Source organism: Bactrocera oleae, chromosome 2, assembly GCF_042242935.1.
Source record: "Bactrocera oleae isolate idBacOlea1 chromosome 2, idBacOlea1, whole genome shotgun sequence".
Classification (NCBI taxonomy): Eukaryota; Metazoa; Arthropoda; class Insecta; order Diptera; family Tephritidae; genus Bactrocera; species Bactrocera oleae.
Window position 1 is genome coordinate 23702204 of NC_091536.1, and position 23285 is coordinate 23725488.

General features: G+C 36.8%; 1 long non-coding RNA gene across 2 annotated transcripts; it reads left to right on the forward strand.

The window, feature by feature from the left end:
* Positions 1-19283: 19283 nt before the first annotated feature.
* Positions 19284-22240, forward strand: LOC118683702 (uncharacterized). Of its 2 annotated transcripts, XR_004979539.2 has the most exons (4): positions 19284-19703; positions 19762-20005; positions 21398-21493; positions 21557-22240. It is a non-coding gene; the product is annotated as an uncharacterized lncRNA (long non-coding RNA). The 2 variants fall into 2 exon arrangements; XR_004979538.2 differs by lacking the exons at positions 21398-21493; positions 21557-22240 and having other exon boundaries at positions 19762-20224.
* The last annotated feature ends 1045 nt before the right edge of the window (positions 22241-23285 follow it).

Sequence of the window (23285 nt, forward strand, 5' to 3'; positions counted from 1 at the left end):
GCACGTTTTATTATATATGATCCAAAGTATTTTCTTCGCTGCAATTATTGGTCAAATATTGAATTTTTTATGAATCACATTGAGATCGAATGCTTTTATTGTGTTTTGAATGAAAAAATTTATTGAAAATCTAAATCTGAATTTGATGTTTTGCTGACATAAAAGAAAAATTTATTATTGCGAAGAAAGCTATTGAATCATGTTTGTTGAACGCGTCGCATTTGTTGGGCGCTTACTCACACTTGTAAAAGATTTTTATGTATTACTTGAAAGCGTGCATTTACACCTTCATCGAGGGCACTTAAAAAGAGAGTTTCTAATACAACTATCGTTGCTGACTACTCTATAACAACGGGTGTTTCAAAGTATATCACTGGTAAGCGATAAAAGACGAAATAGTGGATGCCTTTTTCATAAGACTTTTATTTACTCACTGCTTGTGGATGCGCAATAATTTTTTTCTTACCATTGGTTGAGGCAATGAAAGGATTATTTGGGTTTGTCAACCCTGGAGCATGCAACTTACCATGGACACAACAAAGCAAGTATCTAAACGTAGGTTCCAAAGCCAAACCAAGAGTTTATTATTGCTTGCAAGCACTATCAATAAAATTCGCACAGCAAAATTTATGTCATGGCATTTGCCGTTATACGTATGCGTGTGTTCAGGCCTTTGTTTGTGTTTACATTCTCACACATTTCAGCTTTTACGACCTGTTATTTTTCTCACTGTTTCAGTTCATTTTTATGCCCTGAACAGGGTATAGTAAGTTCGCCACGATATGTATAACACACAAAAGAAAATGTCAGAGACTCCATAAAGTATATATATACAAACGATCAGCTGCGTCGATTAAGTCATGTCCGTCTGTCTATAAGTTCATCTGTATATACGCGAACTAGTCCCTCAGTTTTTGATATATCGATCTGAAATTTTGCACACCTCCTTTTCTCTACAAGGAGCTGCTCATTTGTCGAAACGGAAACCGATATCGGACCACTATAGCATATAGCTGCCATACAAAATAAACGATCAGTATGAAGTGCTTGCATGGGAAACTTTATTATTTGACGAGATATCTTGACGAAATTTGGCATGGATTATTATCCAAGGCAACGATGCCATCATCTCCGAAGAAATTACTCAGATCGAGTCTCTATAGCATATAGCTGTCATAAAAATTAAACGATCGGTATCAAGTTCTTGTAAGAAATCTTTGTATTTGTGAAGGGTATTATAGTTTCGGTGCAACCGAAGTTAACGTTTTTGCTTGTGGTTTTTTCGAATTATCATCTGCAGGTATCGCTTGACGCAGCAATTTATGCAGTTAAACAATACTTGTGCTGCATGTGGATGCAATAATGCCAGCGCACTCACTGAATCAACGAACATTAACATCAGCAGAAGCCATTAAGGCATGTCAATGGATGAGCGCGTGTGTTGGTATTGGAATGCATATTAAACGAACGCATCTGCATATGTGAATATGTGCATAAGCATGCGTATATATATATACATATATATGATGTGTGTGTGTGTGAGTGTGTGTTTGAATGAATTGCTTCTCGCTTTTTCATGCTTTTTTGTCCTTGTGACCCAGTATACCAATGCGTATGACGATCAAATTTATTGATATTGCAACAGTTGCACAAATACATGCACACACTGCGAGCAACTTGTGCGTCGCATACTTATGCATCTGCAATCGACCAGAGTTGGTTACGCCAGCAAATTGAATTCATTACACGCGCTGTATTTACAGAATCCACGTTTCCACTTGAATGGTGAATGGCAAGTATAACGGGCGATTTCTTTTGCTCTGCGCTCCTAAAGTTAATATGTATGCAATAATATGTATTTACATATGTACATATGCTAGCGGTTGTAACGAATAGATGTATGGATTTGTGTTTTCTCCATTCCCCATTGATTATGTCCATAGGTGCACCCGTAATGATATTATGAGCATTATTTACGTGAGTAACTATACAAATATTATTTGCACCGACGTATGTTGCAAATCTAAATTTCAATATGGATCACTTAATGTGAAATTTATATTTGTGAATTGTTGGACTTGAACTAAATTTCGCTCATAACGTTCCCTTTGCGTGCTTTTCGCTCTATTTGAAAATGAGCGAAACCGAACCACCACCACCTTCATCACTTGCAATGTAATGTACAATAACTTTAAACGCCATCAGCTTCTAGCCTTGAACAGTTAGCTCAGCAGTCTGGCAAGTCAGACCCAAACAATTTTGAAATTATACATATTGGAATATTTCGCCTTGCACAAATTCGGCACTAAATACATATTAATTACAGAGGATATTAAATACTTGTAAAATACAATATTACAGAAATTTGAGACTATTTCACATGCCTTTATCAATTCTGCGCAAACTTAGTGTTTCCCTACTTGTGGTTTTTTAAGACAGTTTTATAGACAGTTTGGCTAATATAATATATGTACTATATTAACTGACTGCAGGGCTGAAAGTTATTTTCACTTTGACGCAATTTTTTGTATTTTGTTTTTGTAGTATATATTTTACAATGTTGCATTTTGCAGTTTTGTCGCAGCGTTAAATTACAAGACATCACACTTTTAAGAAGTTTATAATAGTAAGGCATCGTTTCCACTATTACTTTCTAGTCGGAAATATTTGGCCACTTTTGTGTAGCATTTTTAATTGTGGCACGCTCACAAGTTCCGGCAGGAAACATGAAACTCATTTCGCATACAAAATCTTGATAAATTTAATTGACAACAAAATGAGAAAACATGCATACTTTGGATTAAAATTAAAAACTCATATTCATAATAACAAACAATGACAACAAAATAACAAAAACAATGTGACGCAGTTGTGGCAAGTGGCAAGGAGCGAATGTAAAATGAGCATTTAATAAATATTCATAAGGCTAAAGCATGCGGTAATTGCGCTAGGGCCACTAAAACAACAGGCCTAAGGGAATTTACATATGGATATATATATATTAATAAAATATAAATAAATATATATATATGTGTGTATCTGCCTGTGTACTTCCCAACCACCGTCGTGAATTGAAAGCGCGTCGCAACATGGCAACAAAATGCCGTTAGTGGTTACACGAACATTCTCCTCCTGTAGTAGTAGCAACGAACAAATTACAACAAGACAACTTGAGGGTCACAGCTAAGCAATATGTACATACATATGTATGTGTGTGTATATGAAAGCAAGTGGAGAGCGTGTTTACGATTATGTTCCTTCATATGTACGCATGTAACTATAGCGGAGCGCAACGGCGCGTAAGCGCGTCGTCTTCAATACCCACTCACTCACCCAAGAGTTGCTGCTCAATGGACTTGTATAAGCGCGTGCTTATGTATCCTAGAAGACTTGTGCGACAGCAATGACAGTTTGGCGCTGACGGCGACTTTTAATTGCAGGCAAATTTATGGTTAATTAAACGGCAAACAACAACAACTGTAACACTTATAAGTGTGTGAAATATGAGCTCTTGGAAAAACTAAAAATAGGCTTGATAAACCATAATAACAGAATATGGCGACAAGCACGATAACGGAGCGAAACGAACACAGTGAAAGTCGCTAAATGTCAAGCCGTAGAACCGGCGGTAAGTCAACTGCCTCCAGGCGCTACGTACCACTAGCACTATATACTTATATACATATGTTGGCGTATTTGCTAATACACGCAAGAGTACCGTTGCAGGCAATTTAATACTGCGCGCCGTATAAACTCCTCTGAACAGTTAGATAAACAGCTAGCACATGTTTTAGGTATATTCATGCTAATAATAAGCAATGGCGTTCGTGCTATTGTATTTTGCCGGAAAATACCACATAGCTCCCAGATACAATAACCACATATAGGTAGTAGCATCTGCGATTCATATATGTACGATTTTATGTAATTTAGTCGTACTGAACATTTCTGTTTGCTCGTGGTCTTTCTCTGTTGGGTATATGATTGCATGCGTGGCATGCCGCATGCGAGCAAACTTTAAATTTGTTCTGCCACATGTAACACATAGCGCATCGCACGCTAATTTAGCGCTTTACGGGAAATTAAGCGGGAAATTTTACGAACTTTAATTGATGTAACAACTTACCGTTATCACGTGGTGTGTAGAATGCTTCTAGCTGCAGCAAACTAATTGGGCGAAAATAATGCAATTTTAGAAATATTTTACTTTAACACTAGAACTACGCACCGGTCAAAATGACCGATTACATCATTTATTTATACCATTTCGTCTTTATTCCTATGTAATATTTTACGAGAATGTCTTGATTTTTATCAAATTTATGTATAGAATACTATTATAGATTATTTTTACTTACGCTTCTACTTTTCAGAGAGAGAGACACCTATTTAAAATAGGTATATGGTAAATCTTCGTAGTTCTAGTGTTAAAGATGTTGAAGATATAAAAAGCTACATTTAAATAACGGTCTGAAAGTGAGTTCTGTAACAATTTAGAAACCAAATTTAAGTTTTTCACATATAACCAAAAGGGCCTACCCTTTTGCAGTAACACAGACTACTTTTCCGTAAAAAATCAGTTGGTCAAACAAAATTCAAAGCTTAACTTAGTTATAATCCAATCGAGCTGCCACATTTTTCAATCAAAAACCAAACAGAAAATATATTACTTATATAGAATTGGAATAATAGTAGCTATGTATTTTTAATAAGTTATGTATAAGTTCTTTGTAAAGTTTACAAAATAACTATAAAAATAAAAAAATTGCGTTAGTCCTTTTGCTGAACTTGCAAGAAAAACTAAAAATTGTCAAACAACATTCAATTCAAAACTTTAGAAATAAGCGGCAACATCAAACTCAGACATGCATATTGCATATGCAAATATTTGCTGGTCGATTTCTCAATTTTAAGGCAACTTTTATGAACAAATTTTCCTACCACAAATATGCCATTTTTGCTGACTTAGCCGGAAGCTGTAGCAATTTTCCTACAATTTAGAAAAAAACATTACAATTCATATACATGCGTACTTTCAACTTCAATACGCAGTTAAGTGACACACATACATACAAATGTTCTTGGCATTTACATATGCAGGCAAGAAGCACGTACGCACTCGCGTCTGTTTGGTTTACCCGAGCTTTTGCCAAGCGTTTCATCTATGTTTATATTTGTTGTTCAAGTGCAGCGCTTGTGCTGACTGAAGGAAAACTAACATTTCACTGTTTCACATGGCATTATTGCAAATCTGCACTCAGAAAGATTTACGCCTCCGCACCTGTTTGGTTTTGTTTTACTTGCGAACATAAATATGCGAGCTCGCTTCCATATGAGCGGCTTCGTTTGATTAAAGCTGCCACAGCTAACACATACATTTACAGTTGTGAGTCTAAGAGAGCGCGCAGACATGTTATGTACGTCATTGTCAGGGAAATGTAATTAAGTTATGTGGTTACAAACTAACCTTAGTGCAAGAATGTACACACACCAGCACACACATACACATGCATGTCCTTAAGTATAAGTTTAAGTTGTGCTTGGTACAACGCATATTTAGTTGCAAGCATTTTCAAATTTATTTACTAAATGCATTGCTGATGCGCCCCGCTAGATGAGAGGTAAACCAAACATTTTCTAGAAGAGTAAGTTAACTTATCTCGTGTGGTTGCGGCAGTTTTAAGCGTTTTAAAATTTTGTGAGCGCAAATGTGTTCCTTTCAATATTTTGCTCATCCCATCCAGTACAGGCGTGTGCATTGTTCTTGTTATTGTTACTCTGCTACTCATCTCAGGTTGGCTTGTTTACATACAATTAAATGTTTAGCGGTTATTACTTAAATGTGAATTTACCCATTTAAGCCGCAATGGTTTTACTGCCGTGACCTCAAGCAATTTTTTAAATATATAGCTTACACACTGAACGGCATACCCGCCACAAAACTTGTTGGAAAAACGATATTCATTATGTATAGTAAATGGGAGTTGGAGGTATTTTTGTCCCGATTTTATCTATTTTTATTAAATTTCTCCTTTTTCCATTGTCATCCTCCTAAGCCAACCTCAATGGCAATGTATTTGACAGATGGTTGGCAATGTATTGTACATTGCTTGTGTAGCTGCGGCGTCATGTCTGATAATGCCACTGTAACAATGCGTGCGATTCCATTGCTTAGTTCAATTTTGGCAAATTAAATTTACATGTGTTCATATGTATGTGTTCATGCTCTCAAATCCGTACGACCACATTTACTACACATGCGTATGCCTGTAAGTAAAGTCAATTCTTCTCAAATATTTTACAATTGCAAAGTTTTTGACTGGCATCTTTGGCAATATATGCAACCGTCATAACTTTTCTTGTTACAATTTATTTCCTCTTCACGGTTGTTGTACATTTATTTAAGCTTGGCTGGTTGCGTTGCGGTTGATTCTTTTTAGAAATATTGAAAACTGCAATGACATTGCTACATTTATATAATGTGAATATAATATTTATTTGCCTGGGAATTTGAATTGCAAATTTAACATTAAAAATGCAACAGCGGCTATTCTAAAGAGGTAATGGTATTGCATAAAACTAAAAATATCCCAATTTTTTACTGCAATATATTATATATGGTGGAGAGCAATACTCTCTCCCAGCTCAGCGCGTTACTACCACTAAATGGGTGGAATGTACAAATTGAGATCGTAGAACGTGAGAAGTTATATTATTTCCTTATGACATATGTAGTTTTGTTTTAATATATACGCGATCTATAATTTAAGCAATCACGGCCGTCTGTTTACTCTCCCTACAAGTCGTCCTTTGCTTACACTCAATTGAAATTACCGCTGTTTTTTCGTTCGGATGCGAGTTGATTATTACATCCGGTTTACGGCTGGCATTACATAAGGCAAAAAAAATTGCAAGTTTGCATAGTGCGCACAAGACACAATCACAACGGTTCATACTACACACACATATACTAATTCAATTACTTGTTTGACGATTTCTGCATTGAGGATTATCCGTTAGTTCGTTGGGGCTAATGTGAACCGTAAAAATTGCGACTAAGGCTTTGTTTTGCATTGCATTAACTAGGAATTCAAAAATGCTGTGAAGCCATTGATGAATGCAACGAATGAAATGTAACGATTACTTCTAGATAATTTTAATATACATATGCAAGTACATACTTGCAGCAATATCTGTTACATTTACGTTGAAAATGTTCGATTTACTTCTGAGAATATTTCGTTTGAATATGCTAGGGTCTCGACTCTTCCTTATGGGTATTACGAACTTCGTGGCGTACTTATCCTGTTCAGGGTATAACAATAAGATGCCTTGACTGCATGATAACCGCAAGTCTAGGTTGAGTCCAAACTCGGTGAATCAGCAGATCTTCAACGATCGACGAATCATTTTGTGCTTACCACAAACTTGTTAAGGCGGTTAATATCAATCCTAGCAACTTCGCTGGGTTCGCCAAAGGTGTGTCTACTAAGATATTTCAATCTCAGTCTGGCAAAAACTGGGCAATAGAGAAGGAAGTGACAAGATGATTTCACCGCGCCTTCCTCCATATAGTTTAGCAAAGAGCGTCCGACAAAAAATTTGGCCGCACCGCGTGTAAACCTATTGGACAGTGTTTAGTTAGGACACCTATAAGTGTGGAGAGATTGGCTCTGCTAAGAGCCAGTAGTTTGTGTGACTTCTTATGGCTCACTCCGGACCAGAAAGAGCTCGTTTAATTTTTGGTTGTTGACCAACGTTTGCTGAACTCAAGAGGTCCAATGGTCGAACGTCAGAACGCAAACAGACATCAAAGAACCGACTCCACTACAATCGGTTGAAATTGAGGAAAGGGCGCTCTCCCTACTCACCTCATCGGCTTTGCAGTTTCCAGCGATTCTGCTATGGCCGGGCACCTATCCTAATATGAAAGTAGTCTGAAGCTATTGTTAATGAGGTCACGCACTCAGTGACTAGTTTTAGGCGCATAGTCAGCGAGCTCAAAGCTAGTATACCGGCTCGGTAAAAAATGGTAGTCTGAAACTAGAGTTGATGAAGAGCTCCCGAGGGAACCTTTAAGAGAAGGTTCTGCGATGCAGTGATTTAGGTTGGAAGTAATGCAATCTAAGCAGTGGAGAAATCCGGAGCCGGTCGTATACCCAGCTTCCCTAAGTCTAATAGCAGCCTTCGCCGCCAAGCATCTACCAGCTATGTCTACAGGTGCAACGGGTAGAATGGGATTGAGCGCCATTGTTGGCGACACAAGGCCACAAATGCCTTCCTTACTCTCTCCTCGATGTTTAGCTTCCATGCGAGCTTTCTATCAAGGATAAGCCTCAAGTACTTCACCCGGTCCACCGGTTGAAGAATAGAGCATTCCAACGAAGAGATAGTAACAGCAGGGATTTTTTATTTCCTAGTAAATAAAGCTAGCTCAGTTTTATTTGGATTTGAGGCTAATGCATTTCTCTCTGCCCACTTGGTAACCACATTTAGATACCTTTGGCTAAGTTCCTAGCCGGTGTTTATGAATTTTCCTTTATCAAAAGAACTACATCGTTTACGTAGGCAATCACCTGGCAGCCTCGTTTCTCAAGTTTTTTCTAAAGGTCCACTAAGATCCAGAGCAAAGGGGAAAGGACGCCAGCTTGCGGGGTTCACCTATTTACTTTCCGATGTACCCGTGCATTTCCCCACACCGCCAGTACCGTTCTATCGCAAAGAAGACTATAGATACTATGCCAGAGATAAGCATCGATCCAAAACTTATTAAGATGCCATTCATTATATTAAGCTCTGCGGTGTTGCTATTGTTTGGTTTTCATGTACTATGTTCATTCGAACACATTGGTTTACCTTGGTATAAGTGGAAAGAGGTTCCTAGTAATGTCAGCTCAACAATTTAGGTGCATTGAAGCTGGATTTAAATCACTTGTGATCCTCTGATTTGCATATGAAACCACCACTTGCCACTGATTGGCGCTCATTAACTGCTCGTAAGTGCAATTATCTCTGACATTTACGCCAACCATTTGCTTTCGCATATGTGCAAACAACCGAAAATCATTGATGGAATTACAGCAAACACACTGACAGCATAATAATACGAAAGTTCAAATGACAGAATGCTACGCTAATGAAGGTAATTTGCAAACTTTAAGCTTTATTACGTACTTTTGTACGAGTCTTTACACAGATATGTGCCTATGTAGATGTATTTGAACTAGATGTATAGAACTAGTACTAAACTAACTAAGATTTAATTTAATATATTATAATCTATACTAGGGCTTAAAATTATTCGCATAACCCGTAAACCGATTATTCGTATATTCGGATTGTAACCGTTCGTATGAGTATTGCACGAATAATACTATTCAATTACATAGTGGTTTACTTTTCAGTAAATATATATAAATGAATGAACGCTTGCTATTCGAATAGTCGGCAACGAACGGTTAATCGAATAGTCGACGGTTTACGACTATTCGAAAAGTGCAAACCGAATATTATTATTCGAATAATGCCCTAACCGGTTAATCGGATTAGTCGAATACCGAGAACTCTATGTATACATTTGTACCATAACATGCTAACAACAAAATATTCTTGATTTAGTACTGACTTAGATTTTTATACATACATATATTCTGCATAAGTGCCTAGAATATGCCTCGCCAGTAGTGAAATGAACTTAAGCACTTGCACAAGAAACCTATTATCTAAGTGCGCTTACTCGTACTCAAAATATCTATGTATGTGTGCACATTTATGTTACAAGTACATACTCGTGTGTTATGAGTGCGTGCTATGCTCTGTGCTATGTGCGCTTGCATGTGTGCCTAGTAACTTCATTTTATTTATTGTAATACAATTTGGTATTTGTAATTACGTAAATTATACGAATTTATATCTAAATAATATGATTTAGTTTATTGACTACGGATATTTTTTGTGAATATTCAACAAAAACAACAAAACTAAATCTGTATTTTGTGTTACATATATACGAGTACATATGAACATAAACTATATGGCTTATGCCAGCACGACCATAACGTGCCTCATTACGTATGGGGGGTGGGATTGCCTTTTCAGAAATTTAATCTCCTCATAAGCATTAGAGATTACTTACTAAGCTTAAAAGCATCTGGCTTTCCATACTTAATAGCCTTAAGTGTGCTCTTCGGCAGTTGTTTAGTGAATTTTTGTGATTTAATTGGGATTAATATTCGAAACGTTAAGTCAATGTTTCTTTCGCACATGGAATGAATAAAAAAAATGCAAAATGAAAGAGCGTGCATATATATTAAAAGATCGTGCAACAAGCTCATTTTCATTAAATAAACAAGCATAATTGAATACTATAGTTACTTATATATACGCGCGAATGCCATTGGCCGTGGCCTACAAGTAGGTTTTTTGTTTCTTGAAGTAAAATTTGTTTTTGATTTGTGTCTGAGATTTTGCTAAATGTCTTGACTTTTGTATAAGACTTTGCTAAATGTCTATTAATATTTTCTTCAAACCATTAGTAACAAAAACATTTCTTAAAATTATTTTTAAAGCCAATAACGTAAAATAATATTTCATAATATCACATAATATTCTTGAATATTGATATTAACTTTTGAAAATAAATGAAAACAAGTAACGAAGATCTAAGTTCGGATGTAACCAAACATCTCATACTCTTGCACTTGCAAGAACCAAAGACGGGGAAATACCATCAGGTCTTCATATTAAAAAATGTTGGGAAAAAAATCCACATTTATTTATATTGTAGGTCATAGACGCTGAAGAAGCGGATTGAAATTAAACACCACCTCTCTGTTCGAAATGCTTTATTGAAGAGCACATAAGTGCTGTCCAGCAAGCTTAAACATATGTTTATAATGGTGATGCCAGATAGGCGCGAACAGACGCAATTAATTTTATTATTAGATTTTACATGCCGTCAGCAAAAATTATATAAAAATCATACTCAGATGGGATATACTTAACATAAACTTAAGCGGAGAGGCTAAATTCAATACTGGGTGTGCAAAGGTAAACTAGAAGATGGCAATTGATGATATTAGGGATATGAGATTACGGCCAAGGTCTGGACCAACTCCATTCATGTTCAGCGCTAAACCAATAATATAATATGATTTTTTAGAATAACGGAAATTACTATATGTAGTATAATATATTTTCACACATTTTCGGCACTAAACTAAAGTATATGCAATATTATACGTTCAGTTAATTTTGCTAAGATATCTTACATATTGACCGATATGTACGGTATAAATCTAACAGAAAGTATGAAAATCGTTTATTAGCTATATGGGAGATAGGTGTATGATTGACCCGATTTATCTATTGTTGGCATTACTACTTTACATTACAGAAACAGATGCCTTCTGAGTTTCATTTAAGTACCTCACATACCATCAACAATATATAAGGAGTAAAGTCAACTGGATATTTGAAAATCCTGATATTACTTATATGGGAGCTAGGGCAATTCACCCGATTTTATTCATTTTAAGCACAAATGCACACCGTTATGAGTAAAATACGCGTTCATTGAAATAACTCACATATTGGCCGATTTATGAGGTATAAAGTCTACCGGAAATTCGAAACACTTTCTATTAAAAGTATGATGGTTAACATATAAATATATATTGACTCGATTCAACCCATTTTTGACCTACAGACATACTATTATCAACAAAAGATGCTAGGGGCTCTCCTAATTTCAATTATATATCTCACATATTGACCGATTCAACTTTTCTCATTTTTCGACAAAAAGTCAGCCATAAGCCTTGTGGTCCACATTCCCGGTATTTGGTGGCTTGAATTGTTTTCACCATATTTGTACAATTTTTTGCCATAAGGTGACACACCTCCAAGGTAAAGTTATAAACTTTGTGGCAAACTTAAAAATGCACTGTGGGGAGTAAAAAAAATTGTTGTACGTCATGCCGCCTGGTCAACGCGTGCATATGGGCGTGGGGTAGGCAAGCGGTCTTGTTTTTGGTTTTATTTTGTAATTAGCAAACGTTGCTAAAATACTGATTCAAACCTTAATGTAAATAGATAAGCAATGAAAATATTACAGACATAATTTACATATGTATATTTTTACACTCGCCGGTGAACTGAAATAAACATTATATCATTTTAGAGATCTGGCGAAGTTCACGCATTATAGCAACAATATCCATTCCAACATCGAATGACTGATGTATAGTTCAAGTCAAAAATACCATTTTATTTAGGCCTAGCTGCGGTTACCAAACCCTTTTTTAACGACCCTATGACCGTCCTTACACGAGCTCTCCAATTTATTTAATTTTTTACCATATTCTTATTTAATATTTAATTTAATTTGAGGAAAACTTTTAGCAGTCTGGCTTTAAAAAATAATTTGTTATTAGTTTTACAAAGTTTTAATTCAGCTTACCTTTCCGTGCAGTCGGAATGAATGAGGAATATAAATTAATGGTTTTTCGCAGTCAAATATATATATTTTATTTCTGCGATTTGCATAATTAGTAGTAAAAAGCAATTTAATAAGCAATTTCCGGTTGAAAAATAAACAATTTTAATATTTTGTGGTCAGAGAGCACAACATTGAGTGGTCAGGCAGTTTGTTTGCCTAATCAAGCACAGATATACACACACATTCACAATGTTGTTTATTCTAAGCTCATTTTTGTTTATTAAATATTTCAATTTATGCTTTTGATATCGAAAAATAAAAATAAAATTAAAACGCATTTAATAGCACAATTTTGTTCAAATTCAACAGCTAAAATCTGTTGAAATTCAATTCTGGATTGTGAACGTGTGTGAACCCTTGAACTCTTTGCATTCATATCCTTGTAAAATATCAGCTTTCTAAAGCAATACTGTGTTGTTGTGCCTGCAGCTTTGACCGCTGTGGCATGTGGTTGTGACACGTGGCATGGACATGAAATTGCACTTCTTTGCGCCATTAACCCTCATCGAATTAATAACAAGTTGGCACAATTATCTGCTTTTTATTGAGCTTTTATTACCTCGTAATCGACATAAATTTTCAAAGTGCTCGCAAAACCCTTTTGTGGCGTTACTTATGCTACTTCTTCATTTTTACCTTTGCACTTTTAGTGCGCGTTGTTGCCGTATTAATGCGCTTGTTTGTGCTCCCACATCTGCAATCTCATCATTTGGTATTTTTAATATTTTTTTATTACCAAATAACTTTACTGGAAGTTTCCCATTTTCGCTATTATATTTTCTTTTTACACTTTATAGTAGTGAAAAATATTTGCTGCGTTATTCGGCCCCAACTCACGTACACACGCGGCTTGTGAAACCCAAAGGCAAGCGTCCAGCTGGGAATCAAAGGAAATTAGCAAAAACATGCCTGATAGCAACAATGTATTATTATGCAACAAACTAATATTGAAAAAGCCAACGGCATTCGAGAAAGCATACGGAGCGGCTACAGTAGGTGTAGAGATTTCAGAGAAACGAAGGCATGGGTCATCGCTTACATATTCGAAAATAATATAGCAGGTCAATATGTACAAGTAGTTGCTATGAAGGTGCAGTGGACGTAAACGAACACGAAAAAAGAAAGTAGCACGCTCGCACAAAAATATGCTTTCAACCTCTTTCACGGCTGAATTCTTTTCGGACCTTTTGATGACCAAAAAAATAAACAAATTACTTTTGGTAATATGCGCGTGTGTTTGTAGTAAATTTCCCAGAAAAGCATTAAAAGCTGTCTCAAAAAATTACAAATAAAAAAAGTTGATATAAAATGTTCGAAACAGTTGGCGTTTTATAGCCATAGGCCTTTTAGGGTTGGCTGGTTGAATGATTTCTCCTCTTTTAACGAGTTTGGACGGCTTTTTTCATTCCATTTGTATTTGCTCTCTTGATGCGGACTCAAAAATGTAAGCTACCATCAAGGTGTATGCATCGCATGTACAGATCGATACTCATACCAAATTTGGCCTAACGTGTCATTAATTAATTTTGTCATATTTGGTATTTCATTTCAATTCATAAAGTTTTTATTTTATTAATATTCCATCCTTCTACACTATTATGGTAGCACACCACATATTCCGCTATTTATTATTTGCATTATTCATATTTGATGGTGCAGGCCGAACAGCCGTTTAACACCACTGAGCCTTCCACTTAAAAAAATGTCACGATTGTTAAATGCACCGAACATTGTACACACACATATACTGTTATATATGTCAAGTGTTGGACATTTTGTAGTACAGCGGAAGGCACATATTATATGTAAATGGGCGGCAATTTCTGCCAATCGTTGGCTGATGGATTTCTGCGAACACACTTAAGCTCTGATTCGATTCGCTGCAAATACATATATACAGTTTGCGTAAATCCTTGGTTTTCCCATGTTTTCATATACATATTATATAAATATGTGCATATTTATGAAAGCATATTGTGTATGCTTCGTTCGTTGCAAACTTCTACTATGTGGGTGTTGGGACGAAAATAAGTGGTTTTCGAGAAAAAGGATAACAACGTAGACAATCCGCATACCGGAAGATATACACAGGATGTTGTTGTTGCTCATGTGGCGCAAAATAACACGCAAGTATCAGGTTTTCAGGCCTCCAACATAAATTTCTCTTCGTGCAACAATTGAGCACATGTATTTAGTTATTAAAGTCGGGCGAAAACTCTTAAAAAATAACAAGTTGGGCCCCTCAAATTCGCGCTTACAATCGCGTGGACACGATAACAGCGTCACGGTTGTGCTGTTTCTTGGCATCCCTATCGTTTGTGCGCTTTGAACGGACGTTCGTTAGGCACTGCAATCGAATTTCGTGCCTCAGAATGTAGCAGCAAATTAAACACGCACACATATTTACATGGCGAACGAGTCAGCACGCGGAAGTCGGGAAAACAAACAATACCAAGTGTTATGTGTTTAACGGTTTCTGTGGTTGCGCGCCATTTCTGTTTGCACCAATTCCAAACGCGCAACGCTCCGTTGCTATAATTGCTGTTGATGTTGAATTTTTTTTTACTTCCGCTCAATAAGCAATTTAAATGTTGCAAACGAGCGATGCGCGTAAATGAAACAAAAAAGAAATCTATAAATGGACCTGAATAATACATCGCTCATAGCCATTTACTCAAACTGCCGTCTGTAGTGTGAAATCACACGCGCACAAGAAAGCTCTGAGCGCTGAGGCTCGAGTGTAAAACCGTCGAAGCATACCCTTTTTAAAAATCAATATTTTATATTTGGTCGATCAGGTGCAGTGGTTACCATCACGAACTCTGTTGTTTACGCTTTTATCGAACGGTCTGTTATTTTTGCAATGTTCACCACATTCATAGATGAACGTGCGTAATCTATGAAATTGTGAAGAAAAGTGAAGAGAAGCATTTAAGCGCTCTTAGCTTCAGGCAACGGAAACTATGAAAAGCTGAATAGTGTGCGGCAGGCAGAACTAATATGCGAAGTAGTAAATGATTTGTACGCCCGGATATCTGTATTTGAAATATTTGCTTTGCTCTTTGTCTCTGTTTTAGCTCTGACATCATATACCTTATATGTGCAAGTGCTCGCTTCAGCGCCACCTTGTACTCTATTCAAACCAAACTCATACTGCTCTTGCTCCGCCCACGCCAGCGAGAGCTACACAGACACCTTTTTTGCGCTAGTGACTGAAGCGTGCGTTTCTGTAGCAGCACATGCTCCTTCACTTTTCATTTAAATTAATTATTTATCTAATTCTTGCTCTCAATTTGCTGTCTGGTCCATTCCAAATAGCTACACAATAAATGCTCGTGTGTATGTGTGTGTGCGGGTTTTGCACGACAAAGCCACATTTAAATCATTTGTTTACCTGAGCACTATACCCTGCAGCGCCTTTGTTATTTTAATTACTTTGCACAAATTGACATTAATTTGTAAATTTCCTGCGCTTTTGGCGTATTCCGCTTTGCCTTGGTGAGTGTGCGTTCATTTAACACAGTCACGCCGTAGTGCAGCTGTGTTCTGATGTTCGTGTTGTATGTCTACAAGTTGGCAACGCTTGGTGCACTCACCAAGTTGTTGTCTTAGTTTAATGCTCTTAATTGCAAAACATTAATCGAAATTTATTTTATTTTCATAGCATTTTAATGGAGCGCTAAGTAACACAAAGGTAGGCGGTAGTAATATAAATTAAATTGTGTAATAGTTGTTAAAAATTGCTAAAACTACGTCTCTGCGAACACTCAAGATTTTGCACAATGCATTGTAATTTGCAAGTAGTAGGGCAATTAAGCTAATTCGGGCGTTTAGTCTAAACAATTAATGCTTTAACAAGTTATTAGTTGTTAGGGTTTAGCCAAGCACAAGTGAATTGTAAGCCGCGCGTGTAGTTTGAACCCGATGCGCCACCAGCCGCCGCTGCCACAAAATCTGATCGATATACATATGTTCATGCCCACATCGGTTTTAGCAAGCATATGCACCAGTGCGTATGCCCGCTAGTTTGCCGCAAATTATAAATTCAATTAGTGTGAGTGGCCAGTGGCGCGTCGAAAAGCATTTGTTCTAGTCCTAATCGCGCGCCGGCTGCTACAACATTTATGCATTAACGCCATTCATAAAGGCAACACATATAAATACATAACGTGGGTGTTTGTGTAATTATGTGTTTATGTGCGTGGGCGTGTGCGCGTATTTTGATATACTTAAGCATTGACCTCAGCTCCTATTTATTAATTTGTAATGCGTCAGTTGATTTTTGTCCTCCGGTCTAAGTAATCGGAACGGACTCGGATTTTTATTCAGCCAAGGACTCGACACCATTCCTCGAAATTACTTCAGAAATGTTTTCTGCCGCTACAACAACAACCACTTTTGTCCTCTCCTTTTCAGCAATAAATACTCACATACATTTATAGTTTTCAAAGAAATTCAAGCAATGGCTGTTGTTTGTCTAACAATTATTCCTACATACTTGCATATATCAATACGTCTCTTTAATGAATGCATGTGCGTCTATTATATACTACATGGGCTGAAAAGTATTTGGCCTAACTAGGAGATTGCGACAACGATTCATGCAATCATTCACAAGTTATAATCCTGCCGGACGCAATGATGTATCTTAATCAGTGAGGCCACTGCAGAAGGAATTACATTATGAAATAGCCCCCCTTCATAGTATTCACCGGATTTCCACGGCTCGCAGAAAAAGGATTTCATTCAAATGAAGAGGTATAGATAAAAACAAATGCCTATTTTGCTGACCGCGAGACCCAATCGAAATTTCAAAGTGATTTCTTGATGCGAAATTTATCATCGGTTAGAATATGCTTGCTACTATATTATTATTCTTATTTTTTCAACAACTCAATAATCCAATTCAAGCGTCACGCTTCAATACTTTGTACTAAAAGGTGTACTACACTGAACACTTTTAGAGTAAATGTAAATGAATAAAAAAAATTAAATCCCAACACGTACTAACAAATAGATACAGCTGAAGAAATCAAACATGCCGCCGAAATCAGAATTGTTTTTAAATCTTCGTACGCACACGTACGCCAATTTAACGTTCGTAAAAACAATTACCCCTAACTACGTTACTTTTTTACCAATGCGTCGTGCACGCAAAAGTACATACATGGCATGCAGTCACCGGCAGGCATAACCAGAACAAGACGGCGTTGTGTCAAGGCCAACGACTGCCATCAGTGCCTTGAAGAAAAAAACGGTTTTTTTGTTGAATTTTTGCTTCACATATGTATATATTTTTGCCTTATGTAAGACTTAAAAAACGACACAGCAGAAGTGGCGTCCGAAAGAAACAATCCAAACCGCGAAAATGGATCAACCGAAGAGCGCTAGAAGAAAAAACATTTGAGGTTAAACTGCAAACAATAGAAGTTTTTTTTGTCAGTCTTCAAGTGCGCAGACAAAAGCAAAGTACACAAACATTCTAATTCGGTAAAGTTAAATAAGTAACGGAACTAAAAAAATGTGCGGTTTAAGATTGTTACACTGTATATATGCGCCTTGTTGTGACAAAGGGTGCCGCCAAGCCACTGGCCTCCACAACTGATCTATGTGGTCTGCCGGGGTCGCTCTTCGCACCTAATTGGCATTTACTCTCTTCACTTGCCTTCCATTGTTTTTTGTTATCATTGTCATACCTTTATGCCCAATTCAGATAGAGCTTTAGACAGAAAAGTACGATGTACGCTTTTGTATGAATACGTTCAGATAAAAAGTTTTCGACGCGAAGCCAAGCAACTCTCATCTTTTTACGCTTTGCCAAGCAACAGTCGCCATTTCTATTAGAGAGAAACACTGGCATAAACTTTGTTTGCTGCGCTTCGTTGTTTTAGTATGCACTGTCATGTAAAGCGAGGCAGGTTGTATGTGAATTGGCCTTTATTCTCCTTGCGTGCGTGACTAAAATCAATTTGTTGCTGGTTGAAGAAATTGACCGTCGCTGCAGCAAAGACACTGCAATAAATGCCTACAAAGTTCTTCTTGCATGAAATACTTGTACATTGAGCTTGGTGCGGGAAATATGTTAAGTTACGTTGTACAATAACAACAGTCAGCAGGCATAAAACAATGCCAAACGGCTAGTCAGCAGTCGGCATGACAAATAGTCGTCTTTGCTTTGTGCTCGTGCTCCTCGCCGTAGTTGCAGTATAGATTGCAGATTGTCGCAGTGTTAGAGAAACAAGAACATTGTTGCGTCTGGCGATTAGCCTGTATGGTGCCTACACATATAAATTATACTACACTACATGCAACTGTTGTTTGAAAATAACATTACGCAGGAAATGGCTTTATTGTTGTGGTTATTTGACAAATGCTGACATTTATCCCTGAACACGCAAACGCAACGGCTACAACAACAATTGTTTTTTCTTTAGCCAACATAACATTTCCCATTTCCCCAACACTACATAATAGTTATATAAATATACAATGATTGCAATGACAGACTTTTAACATCGCCTTATGTTAATTTTGATTCGAGCAACGTTTTCTGCAGATCGTGATTTTGTCTTGAGTGAGACTCAAAGCACCTACAATCGTTCATTAAACTGACTCGGCGATTGTGTTGATTAGCATTTATTAAACAGCTGCATTTATTAGTATCTATGAGTCAAGAAAAACTTAATTCTAAATGCGCTACAATCACTCAGCCTCAGAGTAAGCAGCTAAGCTTTAAATTTAAATCACCTCTTGAATATTTCATTAACAACAAAGAGTGCGACAAACGTCTTCGTAATTTGACAACTAATGAAAATACTTTAAAACAAGGCATTGAAAATAACTTTTGAAAACTGCAATATTTCTTTGCGGTTGCAAACAATGAGCTTAAAAGCAGTAATATACATTTGCCGTAAAATAATAATATTTGGATTACATAAAATAAATGGCTGTTCCATACAAAATTATCAAATACTTTTGGAATGATAAGATAATGCGATACGATACTGCTCATCTGCATGTATGTCGCCATCTTGAAGAAAGGATTGAAGATATATTTTTTAAAAAAATATTCGCTCCCACAAAATGCATTATTTAGAATTAAAATCGGAAAAGCATAAAAATTAATATAGAAATTAATTCAACTCCGCCAAATTTAAAAAATATTTCAACTTTAGCAGCACAACAATAACAAAACGATCGCAACGTAACGCATATACATATAAAAATTCGTATTCCAATATATATATATATATATATTTCAGGTGCACTTATGAATAACGACGTAAAGAGGAATGGTGTAACTAAACCAGTTAGAGCGCAAAGGATATAGAAGCTAGCAGTCAAAGAGTTCATGGTTTCGCTGTCACTATAAATCCTTTCTTCAAATTCACATCCAGTTAGCGCTAAGAACTCTAACAAATACAATAACACGAACAATGACAAGAGCACCACCGCCAGCAGTATAAAGTGTAGAAGAGCTCTATGTTCTTCGAATTTCACATATGTGTAAGTGCTTCCACATTCTCACATCAACAATGCACTAACACAGTTTTACGCATCGTTGCAATTCAGAAGAACCTGCTCTTTGACTGTTCACTACGACTATTTTGTAAAGCAAGTAAACTCTCCAACTCATGTCTTAACAGTTAGATATTTCGTTTGCAGCGCTTTGTATATGTAAATATGTCGTATAATTTCAACAAAATATGCGAAAACCCAATTGAAGTTAAGTCATATTTTGAAACGCAGCCAACATCGGTGAAACTTTATTTTTTCATTCAAAATTGAAAAAGCCACTTGAGTGCATATCGCCTTGCTTTGGCTTCTTCATAGTTATTTTGCCCAGCTTATGGTGGTAGAGTGTTTCAAGCGCATCTGCTACACTTAGCCGGACGGTTAGCTTCATTGACGATATGACATAAAGAAGCATATGAAAGGCAACTGTATGGCTACTTAAGTGATGCCATTGTTGAAACTAGTGGTCGAGGTTTCATCAATGTTGACGACGCTTTGTAACTATTTGGCTTCTACTGATAGAATAGAAGAAAGTAGTTTTAAAAAAATGGTTGTACTTTGGCAACACTCAGAAATGATTTTACGCTGTTTCAATTATATGCTGAGCAAGGTTGATTAAGTTTGTCACGAAGTTTGTAACATCCAGAGAGTAACGTGGAAGATCAGCGTGACGAGCTGAGTTTACTAGTCTCTTTGGCATACATAGTACTTCTCTCTACAAGAAACTGGGGTACAAGAAGGGTATTATAGCTGCGGTACAACTGAAGTTAACGTTTTTGCTTGTTTTAACTTATTTAATAAAAACCATTTCTAAAGCATTGAAGGCCATATTTCAAAGAATTCTCAATATTCAAGATTCAACAAATTTCAAGCGACGTGTAAACATTTCGGGATATTTTCGTTCAGTGGTCATCGACAAAGACTTTATAGCTTTCACGTAACAGCGTAGATTTCTAAATTCAGACGCAATTCCATAGCCCTTACATGCGTAGTAAATTGCTTTAACTAAGCAAAAGCCCGAGGATACAATTTAGCAATGGGATTTGCGCAATCAAATAAAATGTTCGTCATACGACCCGCTGAACCAGTTTAGTTCAAAGTAAATGGCGATATAACAATAGATTGTTGGAGAATAAAAATGCATGCATATTTCAGAAAAGATTACGCTTTTACTGCTCACGGGCTGCAGCGCTGCGTAGAGAAATGTATTTTATATTCATTTGTCAGTTTTGTGCTCTTCTTTGTGCGCATTTCGTGTGGCTTTTCGACTGCCGTGTGCGCTCCACGCGGCATTTCCATTTTTAAGTAATTTCATTTTCATTGTCCATTTTATGTGAATTTCTCGTTCTTGATTTTGTACATTTTTTTCACTATGCACTCCAGCTGGATAAGTGAAGCCACAAGGCGCAAAAGAACGGTATATGACGGAGGTGTGCTTGGGTGGCGTGTGGCACTGTGAAGCGCTTTTTTTCTATAACGGTACTGTGCGATAACTAAAATATAATAAATGTAAAAATCCATTTGAACTTTTATCACTTGCAGTCATATTTTTTGCAAGGTCTGTATGGAATATCTGTATGTTGGTACATAAGTGGCATGCGATCTGTTACAGCGCAGAACAACAATAATACGAGCTTAAGAATATACGAAAATAAGAGCAGCAGCAATGGCTTCGTGTGGGCGAACGTGAGGTCGACAGCGCTGGGCAGCTCTGAAATGGGAAGGAGGCGATGCTGTACCGTTAACGTCAGCGCGGCACCATTGTGGTTGCAAGTATTGCGTAAATTTTAATGGAAGTGATATTTTTGATTTGCATTTCATGCAACCGACGCGGCAACGCTTTGCTACACGAAGCTGCAAGAGGCAGCGTGTGGAGCACTGCAGTGGTGTAGCATGAAATGTGGAAGTGCAGGAACAACTGTAACACAAACAATCGAAAGCGAAATATAAATGTCTGAAAAAAAAACAACGAGAGCGAAAACGGCAACAAACGACGGCACGAAGAAAGGGAATTGTGAATTCAACGAAGTGAAATGGCAATGCAATGGCAACTGTTGAATGCTGAATGTTGCAAGTTGCGGCTATAGACGGTTGTGTATATTCCACTGGCTTACGGTAATTGTATTTATATATTTGTATGTGTATGCGGTTTGGTGCAAATCTGTTTGCCTGTGTATGTGAAAGCAGGTGAGTGGCTTGGCCACTTTCCGCTGTGGCTTTGCTGTTGTTGTTATTGTAATATAATGGCTTTTATAACGTTATAACTTTAGTTATATACATAACTTTTGTTGTTGTTGAATTTGTGTAAATTGGTTAAGTGGAAATGCCGTCAAACGCTCTATGAAAACGGTGCAGCCGAATTAGGTCGTAGCTCTTGCTTCCGTAGGTTTTATACGTGGTTTGTGCAAAACCCAAACGCCTTTACAATTAAGTTACATAATTGTACAAAGCAGATAGAGGACAGCCAAAGAGATTAAATTTTTGTACGGAAAAAACTTAATATACGCTATGAAATGGATTGGCCCTTACTATATATCATTATAATCGAGCATTTTGCAGACTATTTTTTTAGAGATGCAACTCTAAAATATCTAACGGCTGCTCACTCTCTCGGAATACTTACTAGAAGCTATCGAAAACTTAGCACCGCTTACCAAAAAATCGGTTCGAATAGATTTAAGACTAATGACGCCATATAACCTTTTGACCTATTATTAATCCAGAGACCATCTTCCACGATAACCGGTCTCTTCTTTCCACATGAAGCTGATGATATTTGCAAGAGGCTAAGAGTTCTGTTAACCAGCAAAATATCTATTTTATTATTTCTTTTATATTACTATTTATTTTATATATATTTTTCGGTGTTAGCGTCAGCAACAACAAACAATGGTCAGTGACAGACGACCCGTATGAAAGCAGAAGCATAATAAAGATATCAATATTCGCGCAAATAATTTATTTATTTTATTTTATTTCAGTAAAAAAAAATCTCTGTACTTAAAGGAACTGAAGTTATGCTCAAATTCACTGCGCTGGAATTGCGCTTCCGTTTTTATAATTTGTGAATTTGCCATTATCACTTTACGCATGTGGCTAAAATCTGGCAAATCCATGTTCCACATTAACACATGCGCTCCTCGCTATTCTTAGTGTCCTATGTATATGTATGTATATGTATATAGATATGTAGTAATACTGTCTCCCTCTGTATTAGCCGTAATTGTTTCGCCAATCCCTTCAGCTTGTTTTATTACTTTCACCGAATAGC